Genomic DNA, 17312 nt, shown 5'->3' with positions numbered 1-17312 from the left:
TGTGCGTTTCTAAGAATTTTTCCATTTCATCCAAATTGTCTAATTTGTAGGCATTAATTTGCTCATAGTATCCCTTTATCATCCTTTTTATTACTGTGGAATCAGTAGCAATGGATCACCTTTCATTTCCGATTTTATTTATTTTCATCTTCTGTCTTTGTTTCTTCATTAGTCTAGTTAAGTATTTGTCAATTTTGTTGATCTTCCTGAAGAACTAACTTTTGGTTTTGTTAATTCTCTGTATTTTTTTTCTTTCCAATTACATTTATTCCTGCTATAATCTTTGTTATGTCTTTTCTTCTGCTTGCTTTGATGTACTTTTCTATTTTTTTCCTAGTTCCTGTGGGTGTGTAACTAGATCTTTTGATTTTACCACTTCTTATTTACCGCAGGCATTTAGGAGTATAAGTTTCCCTCTCAGCACTTCCTACACTGTATCTCATGAGTTTAGTATGTTGTGTTCTCATTTTCATTCATCTCAAGATACTTACTAATTTCCCTGATGTTTCTTCTTTGACCCAGTGGTTTTTTAGGAATGTTTTATTGAGTTTCTCTATATTTGTGGATTTTCCAGTTCTCTGCCTGTTTTTGATTTCCAGCTTTATTATATTCTGTTCAGAGAAGTTGCTTTGTATAACTCCAGGTGTTTTCAATTTATTGAAACTTCTTCTATCATCAAACATGTGGTGTATCCTTGAGAATGATCCATGATCACTTGAGAAGAATGTAAATCCTGCTGTTTTAGGGTGCAATCTTTTGCATATGTCTGTTTGCTCTAGTACATTTATCATATTATTCAAATTCTCAGTTTCCTTATTGATCCACTCTCTAGATCTATCAATTGATTAGAATGGCATATTGATGTCTCCAACCATTACTGTTGAGGTGTCTATTTTTTTCCCTTCAGTTTTTTGAGCAATTGCCTGGTGTATTTTGTGACACTGTGGGTAGATACATACTTATTTATGACTGGTATTTCTTGGTGGATGGACACTTTTATTATTTTATACTGACATTCTTTGACTATTCTAACATCTTAACTTAATGAATATTTTGTCTGATATTAGTGTAGCCACTATCAGCTCTTTTTGATTATTATTTGTGTAGATGCCTAAGGTTTTATGGTTATTTTGCATTGGGTAAAGACTATTATGATGCATGTTCCAACTTATTATAATTCTTTAGAGTACCCCGTGTTCAACTGTTCAGATTTTGCCAGCTCTTTTGCACTTTGTTATTTCCCTAGATTATGTGGTACAATTTTTAAAATGGTCCTTTAGCCTGCAATTGTTTTACCTCCAGGAGAAAGCTTCCTTTCCTCTTTTCATTCCCTTGGAAACCTACTCTTTTCTGTTTTTGCACAGAATTTTCTCTCAGTTCCCGTGATTTGTTTAAATTCTCTCCCTTACTCAGGGCCCCCTTTTCATTACACTTTTCAGTTCTGTGACCCATCCACTGAGGCCAGATGGAGTCAATCAGGAAGATCTGTATTTTGTCTCTACATGGTGTCATAAACAGATTCAGGCTTGAGTGCGTGCACTTCTTGCCAACGGTCCTGCTGTAGTGTCTTTTTTTCCCTGTGACACTCCTCAGCTGCTTGTGTTCTGTCCTGGGTCCCTTTTGACTTGGAGCCCTTTACTTGGATATAACAGGGTTTTAACTCACTGCTGTGAATGGCTCCATGGTCTTTATTCATGTTAGGAGGGTTCCAGGTCAAGCCACTCTTTGTGACCATTAATCTTTGCAGAACCTAGTGACGGGGAGGGTTCTGGACTGGTGGGTCTGGAATGTAAATCTTTTACCTGATTTGGGTGTTTTATTTTTTCCTTAACTTTGATTCAGTGTTTGTGGGTTTCTTCGCCAGTTTCTATTGTGCTCCAGAGTTCCAAGCAAATGGGATTTGTCCTTTTATTAGTTGATTCTGAGGGGAGATATTTCCAGGGGATGTTGTACATCATTATGTTGATGATACCACTAAATATATGGGTTTTTAAAATTACATCGTCAATTAACATTTCAAGAGATTTAAATAATAAGAAAAAATATGTATATTTACTAATGTAGATATCACTTCTAGGGTTATCGATATTTCCATCTGCTATCATTTTCTTTCTGTTTGTAGGATGTCCTATAATATTTCGAGTAGTGTGGAATTACTGATGATATATACATTCATGTCCTTTACATCTGAAAAGTTTAAGTGCATCTTTGCAGTTAAATCTGATAAACAAAACAATGAGTATTGAATAATGGATAATGGAAGAGGACCAGGAACTGAATTCTGAGGCAGGGACATGAGGCAGGACCAGGAAATAGTCTGTGAATGAGCAGTGTGTTTGGAAGACAAGAAAAAGAGTGTGATTGCATGGAGTGCATAGAGAAAGTTTCTCAAGTAGGTCGATGATATCAATATGTAAAGGATGCTGATGGGTCTATTAAAATGAGGACTGGGATGGATCCAATATGTTGGGGAATGTGATGGCCACTGTGGATCTTGACTATAGCAGTTTCAATGGGATGTTGGGGTAATGCCTGAGTGGAAGAAGCTTATGAATGTATGGGAAGAGAAGGTTTTGAGTTGGTGAGTATAGACAACTCTTTCCATAAGAATAAAGTAAAGTAAAGGAGAATTATGAAATAGGCCATAATTGGAGGGAGATGTGAGGTCAAGAGACTTTTAAAAATAATATTTGTAAACATCAGGCCTCCCTAGGATGGGTAACACCTTCCCACTCATTGTATGGGTCTTTGTCAAGATGAGCACACTCACCTTCCTGGAAGCCTGCCCCTGTGCCAGACAGCCTCTGTCCCTTAAGAAGCTTAACAGTTAATACAGTCTTATTATATTTTCTAAAGTGTTTTCTCAACATTATGGTTTCAAACACATACCTAACAATCTCTTACATACAACTGTCCTCCTCAACTCTTCCCTCTATTTTTTTGGCCCTCTTGAATAAAAGGGGAAGATGGTAAAGACAAATGAGTTTATATGGCTAAGTGTCTTCAAAAAAGAGTTGGGAGGTCATAAGAGGAGTCATGCTTATGCATGCCTCAGCATGATCCCAGAGACAGCCAAGGAAGATACAACCCACTTACTGGTGCTCCTCAGGGCTATGGAGACACACAGGTTTAACAGTCATGGCTGTTGGCTCTGGAGTTCAGAGCCTTATCAGTAGATCCCACTTTGGAATTTGTGTTCCTGAGTGTGGTGGACTTGGCCTCAGATATGACCTCTCTACACATGCCTCTTCTGTCACTTTTCCTGAACCTGTGGTTGGTGCTGGTATTGGTGCATACCCAGGAGACTTGAATCTCTGGGCTGACCATGTGCCAGCTGGGTCTTGATCCTCAGCAGAGTTGTAACTCCTACTCTGTGGTTGTTGGCTTCCCTAGGTCAACTAAAAGGGAGGCAAAATGGTCAACCACCAAACCAGGGGACTAAGAGTGCCTGCAACTGCAAGCAGGAGAATCACATGCATCAAGCATATGGGATCAAAGCTTCTCGATATAGTGGTGGTGTGGACATCACCATCCCATGGTCAACAGGATGGAGAAATAAAATATGGATAGAGTGGGCTTACTAGTATTCTACTATAGAATTATTGTGATTAGTAAAGGAAGCAACTCTAGCATTAATGTGGAGAAAGTGGTCACTGTAGTTGCTGAAGGCAGGGAGAGGAAAGAAGAAATGTGATATGGGGGCACTTTTGGAACTTGGGGTTGTCCTAAATTATAATGCAGGGATGGATGCTTGATATTATATATCATCTCTTAACACACTGAATGGACTGAGGGAGAGTGTAAACTGCAATGTAAACTATAATTCAAGTGGTATAGTAGTGCTCCAAAATGCATTCACCAAATGCAATGAATGTGCCACAATGATGAAAGAGGTTGCTGATGTGGGAGGAGTGTGGGTGTGGGGTGTGGGATATGTGGGAACCTCTTATATTTTTTAATATAACATGTGTTGTGATCTATGTATCTTCCAAAAATACAATAAAAAATAAATGCTCAAAAAAATGGATCATGTATATGGTCAAATAATTGTCTTAAAGAACACTTAAAAATAGAACAAATTAGTATACATTGTTTGTTTTAAAAAGAATAAGTATATGATATTGTGAGAATAATTTATAATTTATATTAAAATGTTTACTTATTTATTATATGATATGGAATAAATACTGTTTAAAATATAACATATAGTAATTTATATGGTAAATGACCTTATTAAATTGACAGCAGTTTTCTATATTTAAAAAATGATATTTGCATGTTGATGGGAATGAAATTAAGAGAGGGGGACATTGATATTTCAGAAAGAGAGGGGTGGACACAATGAGCAATATCCTTGAGCAGATGAGAGGGATGGGGTCTGAGGGTCTGGCCTCACATAGGAGGGCTGTCTGCTCATCTACAATAACTGGAAGGAAGGCAGAGCAGGGGGACATAGGCATCTCTGGATTAGAGGATACATGGGAGGGACTTGTGGACTTGTTTCTCTTTTTTTAACATTTTAAAAAATTATTATTTATTTTCTCTTTAGTTAGGCCAGTAATTTATTCAGGTATGGAAGGAAATGAGAGAAAATAACAGATCATGGGTCCCAGATAGAAAGGACGGGTTGAAAAGTGATAAAGTGGGCTAATTTACAGAGTACAATTTCCCATTATAGATTATAAATGCCCAACTTTGACTTGTGGGTTAATCCATGTGTGGGACACAGTGAGAGCAGGGCACAGAAGGCAGGAACAGGGCAGGACCAGCACTGGACAGGCACTGGGACAGGGTGAAGGCAAGAGACCAAAAGATTTGCCTGCTTTTTAAACCATTAATTATTCCACCCCTTTGCTAATGGCAGGGCAGGAGTTCCATTGTTTGCTACTTTGATTGATTATCCCACCCATCAATCCCCCAGGAAGTCCCAATTATAATGTCCTTGGGGAATATCAGGGTTTCTCCTGGCTTCTGGGGGAATCCTATTCTGAGTGGCAGACTCTTGTGTGTATGTGTGTGGGGGGTCTTCAAGCAGTCATCTCGGGGTTGTTGATGTCCATGTGGAGTCTCTGCCAGGTTCCAGATCCATCTGTTGATTCCCTGTCTTACTAGCCAGCTTCATTCCCTCCTCATTGAGTTTATCCCTTTATTCTGAATGGACTTGGTCTTCTTATTGCTTCTTTTTACACAGGAAACAGGAAATAAGGCAATTGTTTTGTAGTTAGGATAGGGAAGAGAGTGTTGTTGGGGGGGGGAGAGGGGGGGTGAGGGGATGGGGTTGAATGGGACCTCACATATATATTTTTAATGTAATATTATTACAAAGTCAATAAAAAATAAAAAAATTAAAAAAAAATAAATAAATAAATAAAAGAAAGAGTAGAGGATGAAGGGCCCAGGGAAATGAAGTGTGATTGTGAGGCAAGATTCAGTGCCCTTATGAGGTGAATGGTCATGAATTTAAAGTGAGGCAAGTTAGAATGATTCTCCAGCCACAGAGACATGGATACAGACATGTGAAGTGTTGGGTTTTTACTATGGGTAATGTTTTCCTGGATGACTATAATGAAATACAGGAAGGGAACGTGATTTCTTGATGTGGATAAGGGAATTATTATTAAGCATGGCCATGGAATTTAATCTGGGTAAGGAGGGAAATGAGAATATGAGGCACTTAGGAAAACTGAAAATCAATTTGTTAAAATATATTTTTCAAAAAAGGAAAATAATAATTTTCATATGGATATAAAAAATTTGTGTTAAAAATTTTATTTTACTCATATGTGATAACCAGACAGAGATTATAACTTGTTCAAAGAAAATTCAACACAGCACAGATCTATATGGAATACAGGAATGTAAAGATGAATTGCTAATGGAGAAAAAATAGTTTTTTAAAGAAAAATTTGATATTTATTTTTATTTATTTAAATTCATACTGAAGAGGAATGTTCCAACATTGCAAAGGGTTAGAGTCACTCCATTTGATTTTAGCTTATTCCTGAAGAGTTCTTCTTCTTTCAATTTTTAAAAATCAATTTTATTGCTATTCTTTTTTTGTTTTGTTTTTTTAATTTCATTAATATTTTTTCTTTATTTTTTTAATATTACATTAAAAAATATGAGGTCCCCATATACCCCCCACCCCCCTCACCCCACTTCTCCCCCATAACAACAACCTCCTCCATCATCATGAGACATTCATTGCACTTGGTGAATACATCTCTGAGCACTGCTGCACCTCATGGTCAATGGCCCACACCATAGCCCACGCTCTCCCACAGTCCACCCTTTGGGCTATGGGAAGACATACTACTCTTTTTAAAACAAATAAATTTTATTGCTACATATTAATAAAGCATACAATTCATCTAAATTTTACAATCAATGATGTTTGGCTTACTTAACATAGTTGTGCATTCATCACTTCAATCATTATTTGAGCTTTTATAGACTCTAATGTTTTCTAGGTGATTTTGAAGGAAAACTCTTGTTCAGGTAGAGCTTGGTGCACAACAGGGACACTGGAGATGCCATCCTTACTTTGTCTTTTCCTAGAGGTCCCAAGAAGCAGCTGGTGTCAGATAACCCTACTAAACCCTCCCATTAGCTGGGTCCTATCATTCTTCCAAAAAAGTCAGAGGACCTGGAGGGAAAGCAGGAGTCCATCTCCCTAAGCACCACATACTCCAGTGAGGCACTACTGCATCATGGCACTCAGGGATGTCTGTGCCCACCACAGGGGTGCTGTGAGTATGCCCATGCCAGTAGGAGGGAAAGGAGGGAAGGGGGCAGTAGTTGCCACCTTGAGGGACCCACCTTAGCTTCCTGGACCAGAAAGGTAAGTCAGAGAAGAAAATAGTTATGGTATCTGTACTGCACACCTAGCTCACAGTAGAGGAAATCGCAAAGAACCAGGATGAGAGTGGCTGCAGAGGTATTATTTGTTTATTTTTTGTCCCTACCATTAAAATGAAAGCTTTATGAGGTCAGGGCTTCTGTTTTATTTGTTCTTATTTTGATATCCTAAATTTAGAAGTGTTCCTGATGTTGTTGAAAATATTGTTGATTTTGGGTGGGAGTAAATGAACCTGCTCTATGACACCTTAGGAGCTGAAGGCATTTTACCTATCACCAGTAGGTGGAGTTTCCCGTTAGGATACTAATCACTTGTTATTTGACAAACTGACCTAAAGGACAGTGCTAAGGGTGACATCTAAGCATCTGGCTGCTCATTTTCAGAGACAGTATTTGCTGTGAGGACAATGCAGATGTCTGATTCTTGATATAATGAAGAACTGGAGAGGAGTTAGCAGCAATTCTTCTGGGATTCAGGTCTCAATCAGCATATGAACCATCCAAAGACATAAGACTCTGAGAGATATATTTAATAGGTATATTTAAAATTATATGTTCAAATAAAAGAATTAGAAGAATCACAAGTAGTTAGATGAATTATAAATGAGTATAGTTTTGTTATATTGGAGAAGTAGATTATCATATATTACCAAATAAGGCCCACCACAGAGGTGGTGATCATGATGCTGTGTTCCTTGCCTCTAGTTTGAAATCTTGTCTTTTGGGATGATACGATTCATGTGTCACATTGTCCAGACAATGGCACCATTTGTTGTTGAAGCAAGCGCTGGCATAATTATTACTGTGTAGATTTAAATCATCAGTAAATTGTAAGCAGTCTGAAGAGAGAATTTCTCTACTTCAGCCTGCCAGATTCTCCTGGGAAATGCATCAAAAACCTTCCTTGGATTTACATGCTGAGTTTGGCTTTGAGACTGGCCACATTTGAGTAACATGGAGGCTGTCAGGAGGGAACTCTTAGGCACAGTGCTGCTCTAGGCCTGTTCTTATTTCAGTCGTATAGGATCACAAGCACAGTCATTAGTGTCAGGGGCTCACTGTTGGACCCTCGTTCCTTCCTGGTGCTTACCGTTGCACGTGGGGGACTGCCGCTGCTCCCCTAGGGACCATGACAGAGCCCCCCCTGGCCAGGAACCCAGTACCTCCCCAGCTGTTGTTTTTAATTGTTCCCACTATGAGTATATCGAAACATTTCCATGCACACTGGACACATGCCCTGTATAACTCCCTGTCAACCATATATCGCCTGTCAATAACATCCCATACCAGTATTCCTCCGCTGCCATTGTTGAACCACTCTGTGATCCAAAACTTCCTGAAAAGTGAAGCCCAATATAATGTCAGGTTCCCTTACTAGTAAAATGGATTATAGCGATGAGTTTAAAGGTTAGATATAGAATACGGATTGATTTGGAAAAATTCTACATCCTATCTTTTTCTTTTCTTTTTTCCTAATTATTGAGCTTTTCTTCACAAGAGCCTTAGATTACAGTAATTCATATATACAATATACAGTACTCCCACATATCCATTATAAATCCTTTTCCCTTCCACAGTGATAATCTTTTAACTTATTCATATCATATTTACTGAAACTGATGTACAGATATTGAGACAATAGCTTTCAAACAAGGTGACATTGTGTTTACATTGTGGTTTATACTTTAGGCTACACAGTTTTCTAAATTTTTTAGTTATCCTATGTTTTACATTATGGTTTACATTATTAGTCTGTTGTCCCCTATATGTTTTTGGTGTAATATTACATGTTTTATATCCATCCTTGTGTACTCTTGTGAAACACTTCTTTTGCCCTCACATTTACTTTGGTTCCATCTATTCAATATCTATTTCCCCTTTCCCTTGGGGCCCACAGTGACTGTCAATCTTCATTTCTTGAGGAGCCATGTTCAGAGATACTTGCAACAGTGTTGAGGGCTTGACTTGCTCAACTGCCCTAACGCTCTGGGAGCCACCCTTTCTCTTGAGAGATACAGTTCCCTCTATTTGATGGCATTAGTCCTCCCCAGGATGTGGGTCTATCTTCACTCTCATTATATGGGTCTCTACCCAATGGTATAGCCCACTCTGGCAAAATGAGCATTCAGATATTCCCTAGGAGTCTGTCCTGCATCAGATTATCCCCTTTGAGTATCTTAAATAGGTAACTTTCCTAACTATATTTTGAAAAGATTTTCTCAGCATTTTACTTTCAACCAACACCTGACAATCTCCTATGTTCATATGCAATGCCTTCCCCCCAGCAAGGGACATGACACCTCCCTGACACTGAGGGATCACTACCAAGTACCAGCTGATGATGTAACTAGAAAATGACCTTGAATTAAAGGTTCAACGTGGACCAGCAGAATATCCCTGTCTACATATAAAAACAAGAGGTTAAAATGCTGTTTGACTTAAAGTAAGGGGGAAATGGAAAGGACAAATGAGTTTATATGGCTATGAGTCTCTAAAAAAGAGTCTGGAGGTTGTCAGAAGGATTGCCCTTATGCACACCTGAGCAGAGTCTCAGAGACAGATAAAGTAGATACAAGCCCTGGTATATGTCCTTTTGAGGGCTAAAGAGACCCACAGGTTCTATAGTCATGGCAGATGGGGTTCACTGCCATGCCAGTTGGCCCTTCTTTGGAGCTGGTGTTTCTGCGTGATGGAGCTGGACTCAGATGGGATCTCTTTTCACAAGACTTTCATGCTACTTTACTGGAATTGTAGTTAGTGCTGGGGTTTAAGATATATCTAGGGGATTTGAGTCAAGTCCCATGCTGGGGGGAAGGCAATGCATCTACATGCTGAGTTTGGCTTAGAGAGTGGCCACATTTAAGCAACATGGAGGTTCTCAGTTGGTAACTCTTAGGCACCCAACAGCTATAGGTCTAGTTCATATTTCAGGCATACAGCTTCATAATCAGAGCCAACAGTATCAAGGACTCATCATTGGACCACCCATCTTTATTGGTCTTTGCCATTGCACTTGGGGGATTGTTGTTGTTCCATTAGGGAATGTGATAGAGCTCCCCTGGTCAGGAATTCAGCACTCTCTCATCTGTCATTTCCAATTGAAACCACTATGAAAATACCCAAACCTTCTATGTACCTTGTATACATGCCCTGGAGAACTCCCTCCCAACCATGTGCCCCCCACTAGTGACACCCCACACAAGTGCTCCTCCCCCACCATAGATGAACCTCTCTGTAGGCCAAAACTTCTTAAAAAAGGAAGCCCAATATATTGCCAGTTTCCATTAATAGAAAAATGGAATATAGTGATGGGTTTAAAGGTTAGATATAGAATACTTAGAAATTTACAAAAAATAAATAAAGGTATTGGGGTATCAAAGAAATGCAAAATGGAAAAGCTTTGTTTTTGACATTTTGCCTTTTATCACTGCCTCAGGTATTGTCCTGTAAGTACAGTGGCAAGGCAATTTCTTCCATTTCTTCCTCAGTGTCTACCGCCTTTCTTTCTTTTTTTCCCCCTGATTATTAAGTTTCTCTTATTAAGAAGCGTATCATCACAATATAAAACTTTAAAAACACCGAGGATTCTAGTATTATTTATGGACCATCATATAATACTTGAGCTAATGACACTTAGATCTAGGATAGGTTCAGCAAATCTGAGCCAAACACACTGTGCACTCTTACTTGTATAAGAGCTTCTTTCACTAACAATGTAGATATTTTTTAAACAATATTGATAGTACAGAGTTGATATCATTTAAGATAGAATTATTTTATTTGTACTGTGCCTAAGGCACAAAATACCTGCTTTCATTTTAATTGGTAGAAACATAAAATCACAGGTGTTTGTAAACACTATGTCATTTTTTTCATTATTTAAAGGAGGTTAAGGTTACACATATGTTACATTGAAAATATAGGGGATTACCATACACTCTACCCTATTCCCTACCCTCATTTCCCCGTTAACTGCATCTTTCATTAGTGTGGCACATTTGTTACAGTTGATGAACACATATTGAAGCATTGCTACTAAGCACGGCCTAGAGTTTACATTTTGGTTTACACTTCGCAACACATAATTTTATAGGCTTGACAAAATGTATAAAGGCTTGGATCTTTCATTTCAATATCAAACAGAACAACTCCAATATCCCCAAATGCCCCAGTTTACCCCTATTCTTTGCTCTCCATCTACTCAGAATCTCTACAACCATGAAGTTTTAGTTTTTGAAGAAGTTACATATATACATGCATTAATATTGAGGGCTGACATACTGGTTGCTTGCTTTCATTAGGCGCTGCATATATACTTGAAAGACTCTTTCCCCTCTATATGAGAACATAGCAGGACTCCTCAGAATTGGATTTTACTTTTATTTTGTTTATTGTGTATTTCCATCCACTGAGATAACAACTTATGACAAGATGAACACATCCATATTCCAAAGAAGCATGCCCCAGGTACAGCTTTTTCTACATATCCCCCCACCACAACAACTGCACCAGTGCCCCTCCACTGCTATATTTCCTGAAAAAACATTCCCAACATTGTAGTTTCTACCACAGACCCACAAATCTCCAGAGTTCACCTGTTCTTTCCTACAGCTTTCGTCTCAGTTTCATGGAGAGTCAAACCCATGCCCCTACACTGATGACCCTCTCATTCCAGCACCCTTGACCTAACTCACATCCCTGTACCACCATCACCCCACTACACTGCCAAACCACCCCCTTCCACCTTATCATAGGTTTTGCCCATATTGTGCAACAGCTCACCACATTCTACTCCCTTTCTGTCTCCTAATATCCTGTCTTCCAGAATCTAGCTCAGTGAGTCTGCTCAATTTGCTTAAGTCTTATCAGTGAGGTCATGTAATAATTGTCCTTCAGTGCCTGGCTTACATCATTTTATATAAGGTCTTCATGTTTCATCCATGTTATCCCATGAGTTAATAGTGCGTTACTCCTTTTAGCTGAGTAGTTTTCAATTGTATGTATATATCATATATGCTTATCCACTCATCTGTTGAGGGACACTGGGTTGCTTCCATCTTTTGCCAATAGTGACGCCTAATGCCATGGACATTGTGGGGATCTATCTATTCTTGTTCTTGCTTTCAGTTCTTCTCTGTATATACCCAGGAGTGGGACTGCCTGATCATATGACATTTCTAAAGTTAGCTTCCTGAGGAATCGCCAAACCATCCTCCACAATCGCTGCACCTTCCTACATTTCCACCAGCAGTGGATGTGTTACCTTTGCTCCACATCATCTCGAACACTAGCAGTTCTCTGATTTGTTAATGGCCAACTGTCTGTGTGAGTTGAAATCTCATGGTTGTTTTAATTTGCATTTCCCTAAATAGCTAGTTATGTTGAGTATCATTTCATGTGCTTTTCAGCCATTTCTATTTCCTCTTTGTAAAAGTGCCTTTTCAAATCTTTTTCTCATTTTTAAAGGGGCTGTCTTTTTATTTTAAAGAAGTAGGATTGCCTTGTATTTAGTGGATATTGGTCTCTTATTCAGATAAGTGAATTCCAAACATTTTCTCCCACTGAGTAAACTGTTTTTTCTCTTTGTTGACAAACTGCTTTGTTGTGCAAAAGTTTTTAATTTTGAGGAGTTTCCATTAATCACTCTTTTCTTTCACTGCTCATATTTTGGATGGAAAGTTTCTGAAACTACTCCGTACTGCATGATGTCATAGGTGCTTTCCTAAATTATCCTTTATAGGAGCTTTATGGTATTGGCTCTTATTCTTAGGTCTTTGATTCATCTTGAATTAATTTTTGTATAGGGCATGAGGTGGTGATCCTCGCTCAGTCTTTTGGATGTGGATACCCAGTTCTCACAACACCATTTCTTTTTTCTTGTTTTTTTTTTAAAGATTTTTTATTTATTTTTCCCCCACACTTCTCCCCCCCTTCCACTGTCTCCTGTGTCCATTCACTGTGTGTCCTTCTGTGTCTGCTTGTATTCTCATTAGGCAGCTCTTGGAAACAATCATGAGACCTTCCTGAGTGGGAGAGAGGTGATTGCTCTCTTGTGCCCCCTCAGCTCCCTGTTTTGCTACATCTTCTTATTTTCTGTCTCCTGTTGTGTCATCTTGCTGCACCAGTTCTCCACATCAGCCAGCACTCCTGTGCAGGGCTGCTTTCCTGCACAGGGTGGCATTCCCATACAGGGCAGCAATCCATGCATGAGGCATCATTCCTGTATGGGCTGGCACTCCATGTGGGCCAGTTTGCCCTCACTAGGAGGCCCTGAGCATTGAACCCTGGGCCTCCTATATGGAAATATGAGCCCAATTGGTTGAAACACATCCATTTCCAAAAATACCATTTCTTAAAGAGGTCATTCTGTTCCAGCAGAGTGGGATTGGTGCCCTTGTTGAATATCAGTTGACTGTGTTAGCAAGGATATGCATCAGAATTCTCAATTTGGATCCACTGGTCCATATGTCCATCCTTGTGCCAACAGTATGCAGTTTTGACTGCAGTATCTCTGTAGCATGCTTCCTCCAATTTCATTTTTTCTTTCAATAGGTTTTTGGCTATTTGGGGTCTTGGCCTTCCAAATAAATGTTATTTGTAATTGACTTTTCCAATTCAGTAAAAAATAAGCTGCAGTAATTTTTATTAGGATTGTATTAAATCTCTAAATCAAGTTGGGTAGGACAGACATCTTAGTGATGTTTATTCTTCCAATTCATGAGCATGGAACATTCTTCCATTTATTTAGTTCTTCTTTGATTTCCTTTAACAATGTTCTGCAGTTTTTATGTGTACAAGTGTTTTACATCTTCAGTTAAGTTTATTCCTAGATATTTGATTTTTTGTTGCTATTGAAAATGGATTTTCCCCTTGATTTCCTCCTCAGATTACTATTTATTAGTGTCCAGAAATGCTACTGAGTTTGCATGTTAATCTTTTATCCTGTCCATTTATTGAAATCATTAGTCTGCTCTAGAAGGTTTCTTGTAGATCTTTGGGGGATTTTTGTGTATAAGGTCATGTCATTTGTAAATAGTAAAATTTTTACTTCTTCCTTTCCAATTTGGATCCCTTTTATTTCTTCTTCTTGCCTAACTGCTTGAGGAAGTTCTTTTAGCACAATGTTAAATAAGAGCACAGGCAGTGAGCATTCTTGTCTTGTTCCAGATATTAGAGGGAAAGTCTGTAGTATTTCACCATTGAATATGATGTTGGCTGTGAGTTTTTCACAAATACCATTAATCATGCTGAGAAAGTTTTCTTCTACTCCTGTCTTTTGAAGTGTTTTATCGAGAAAATGCTCTACTTTGTCAAATGCTTTTTTTTTGAATCACTAGAAGTCATGATGTAACTTTTTTCCCTTCAACTTGCCAATGTGGTGTATTGCAGTGATAGATTATTTAGTTAATCCTTCCTTGTACACCAGGGATGAAACCCATTTGATCACGGTGTTACATGTGTTTAAATAAATCATGTGATAAACACATTAATTCATTTGAAGTGTTTTTGAATATGATTAGCCCATAGTTTCTTGTGGATTTTAGCATCCAGGTTCTTAGAGAGATTTGTCTGTCATTTTCTTTGCTGGTGACATCTTTATGTAGTTTTGGTAACAGGGTTATATTGCATCATAGAATGAATTAGGTAGTTTCCTTCCACATCTATTTTTTTGGAAGAAGTTAAGTGATTCCCATAGAGGCTGGTGCAGGTCCCCGCTGCTTCTTACCTGCTGGAGGTGGCACTAGGGCCTAGGCTAGAGTGGTGATCTGATCTGGATGGAAAGAAGTTGGTCCCCACCAGCACTGGGATACTCAGTACTCCCCACTTCCCCTCACGCCAGGTGCAATGTTAAGATAGCGGCTCCTGGCCTCTTTCTGACTTTTGACAGGCTCAAACTTTCGCTGTTCTCAGGTTTATCTTTCATCCCACTGAATGTAGTCATCGGTAACTGACCTTGTGCCCAACCGTCTCTTCTTCCCCCATTTTGGGAAGCAGCGCTTTCAATTCCAGCTGCAGATCACTTATCGAAAAGGATTGCACCTTTAGTGGAGGATGGGCACCTGCCGCCGTGGTGTGGAGCATTCTACTCATGAGTTTTCTCTACAGATGGGCAGTCTCATCCTTCCATTCCTTCAATCATGTGGCAGGATGATCTGATGTTTTGTAGCTACCAGACAGGTGCTTTAGATAGCTCTGGGGATTATTAACTGCTGTGTAGCATGAGCTGACTCTAGGAGTTCCTTTCTTTGCCACCGTCTTGTTGGTTCTATGTCTTCTTACTTATATATTTTATATTTTGGAAGAGGTCATCTCTTGTCTTGGATTCTCTAATAACACTAAGTTGGAAAAAATATTTGCATTTAGCAATTTATTTACAGTTTCTAGATTCACAAAATTTGGACACAACATGTAGAATATATTCTAATATGTATCTCTGAGCCTAAAATATTTCAGACTGAATCCTCTGCCAGGATGGCAGCAGTAGATGTCTTCAACCTCCAATGTCTCATGACTGGCATCCAGCATTGATGTTGCCATCAGGAGGGTCCACCATCCATTTGTGGTAGGAGTGGGATCATGTCTTTCTCTTTTTGTGATGTCCCAGACTATGTTAATGTCATCTAACTTCCAACACATTTCCTATGCTGCCCCAACTTGTGATCAGATCTATAAGTCAAACCATATTAATTTTGCACTTTCTTTATTGATTAGCTTAAACCCTCCCCATTTCAGTTGTTTACATCCAAAAGCACTAATCCATAAAGTATTTGTCATATTTGGTAGCATTACTCTGTGTCAAAATTTATTTTTCTAGAATATTTACATCTATGATAACCTATTTTCATTTGGGCTTATTTATCAAATAGCAAAAACAAAAATCTAAAATTACACATTAGTTTTTTGCTTAAAATTCTGTTTTACTTGTCAATAAAGTTGACATAATTGATTTATGTCATTTATTTATTAATCTTTTCATTCCTATACTTATTAAACAAATACTACTTGCAATCTCTTATAGGCCTGGTACTCTTTTGTGTACTAAGGTTATAATAATGGCTGCTAATGTATAACCTGACTTCTGGATGAGCGAGAATGGGAGATAAACCCAACAACACATAGGGCTCTTCCATCTCAGTGTATTCATCCTAAGAGGGCTCACTTAGCTTGTCAACTATGTGACAGTACCTGCAGGGATGGGGCAATGCTTTCCAGGAAGTTTGTAGCTCTAAATAAGCACTCTATAGTGCTATTTCTCTCCTAGCTGGGGTTCACAATCCTGGAATCAAGGGGTGGAAATGTGAGTGGCACCACTCACTATTGCCCCAGTGATCCACCAGGAAAGTTTTTGTTTCCTATCCCTACTACCTTAAGCTCAACTTGTCTTCAGGTCTTATTCCCAAAGGAGGAGTGCTTCCACCAGGAAACACAAACACGATTCCATTGATCTTGATGGTAAAACTGCAGCCTGCCCTCTTTGGTCTTTTCGTGCCTCTGAATCAAAAGAGAAAGAAGGGAATTGCTGTACTGGCTGGGGTGATTGATCCTATCAAAAGAAAAGAACTGCTACTTACACAATGGAGGTAAGGAAGAGTTTTTCTGGAAGGCAGGAAATGACCTAGGTCACCTCCCAGTATTACCATTTTCTGTGAATAAAGTCAATGGAAACCTGCAACAAGTCAATCCAGGCATGACTAACTCTCCATGGCTCAGAATCTTCAGGAATGAAGGCTTGAGTTAACCCATTACACAAAGAACCACAGCCAGCTGAGATGCTTGCTCAGGGTGAAGGAAACACGGAACGGGTTGTAGAAGAAGAGAGTGATGAATATGTACTTTGACCAAGTGGCCAGTTAGGAAATTGAGGATTGTAATAGTCATGAATATTTATTCCTAGCTAGAGCTAATAAACGATTTCAGTAGAGTGTTAAGATATAGCATCTATATGCAAAAATTAGGCTAAATATCATATATACCAAATACTTTTGATTGTACACTTTGGATGGATTCATGCTTTATTGATATGGATCCATAAAATAGATTTTTTATCTAACAGAAAACAATACACAAATGATGGGCAATCATCTCCTTCTTTCATACTCCTACTAAAAACCACTCTATTTGGTAAATACACCTATCAAAAAATGAGTATAGATTTCCCTATAAGCTTGATCCGTATACTATGAAGTTTCTTTGTATACTTCTGACACTTCATAGTCCCAGAAGTTGAATCCACTTTACTACTCTATGGTTCAAAGATATATTTGGGCACTGTCTTCATTTTCAGGTTCGACAGGTGTCTGTTTGTTCTCAGTCTATTATGTCCTGAGTCTTTACCATAATAAAAATACACTCTCACACCTCAGAATCCTCTAATTTCTGATGTAACCTATTTTTTGTCTGCTCTTCTCTTGAGTATACTGCACATTCCTTCTTTGACCAAAATCACAATTAAG

This window comes from Dasypus novemcinctus, chromosome 17, assembly GCF_030445035.2.
Source record: "Dasypus novemcinctus isolate mDasNov1 chromosome 17, mDasNov1.1.hap2, whole genome shotgun sequence".
Classification (NCBI taxonomy): Eukaryota; Metazoa; Chordata; class Mammalia; order Cingulata; family Dasypodidae; genus Dasypus; species Dasypus novemcinctus.
Note: the sequence above shows the minus strand (reverse complement) of the source record.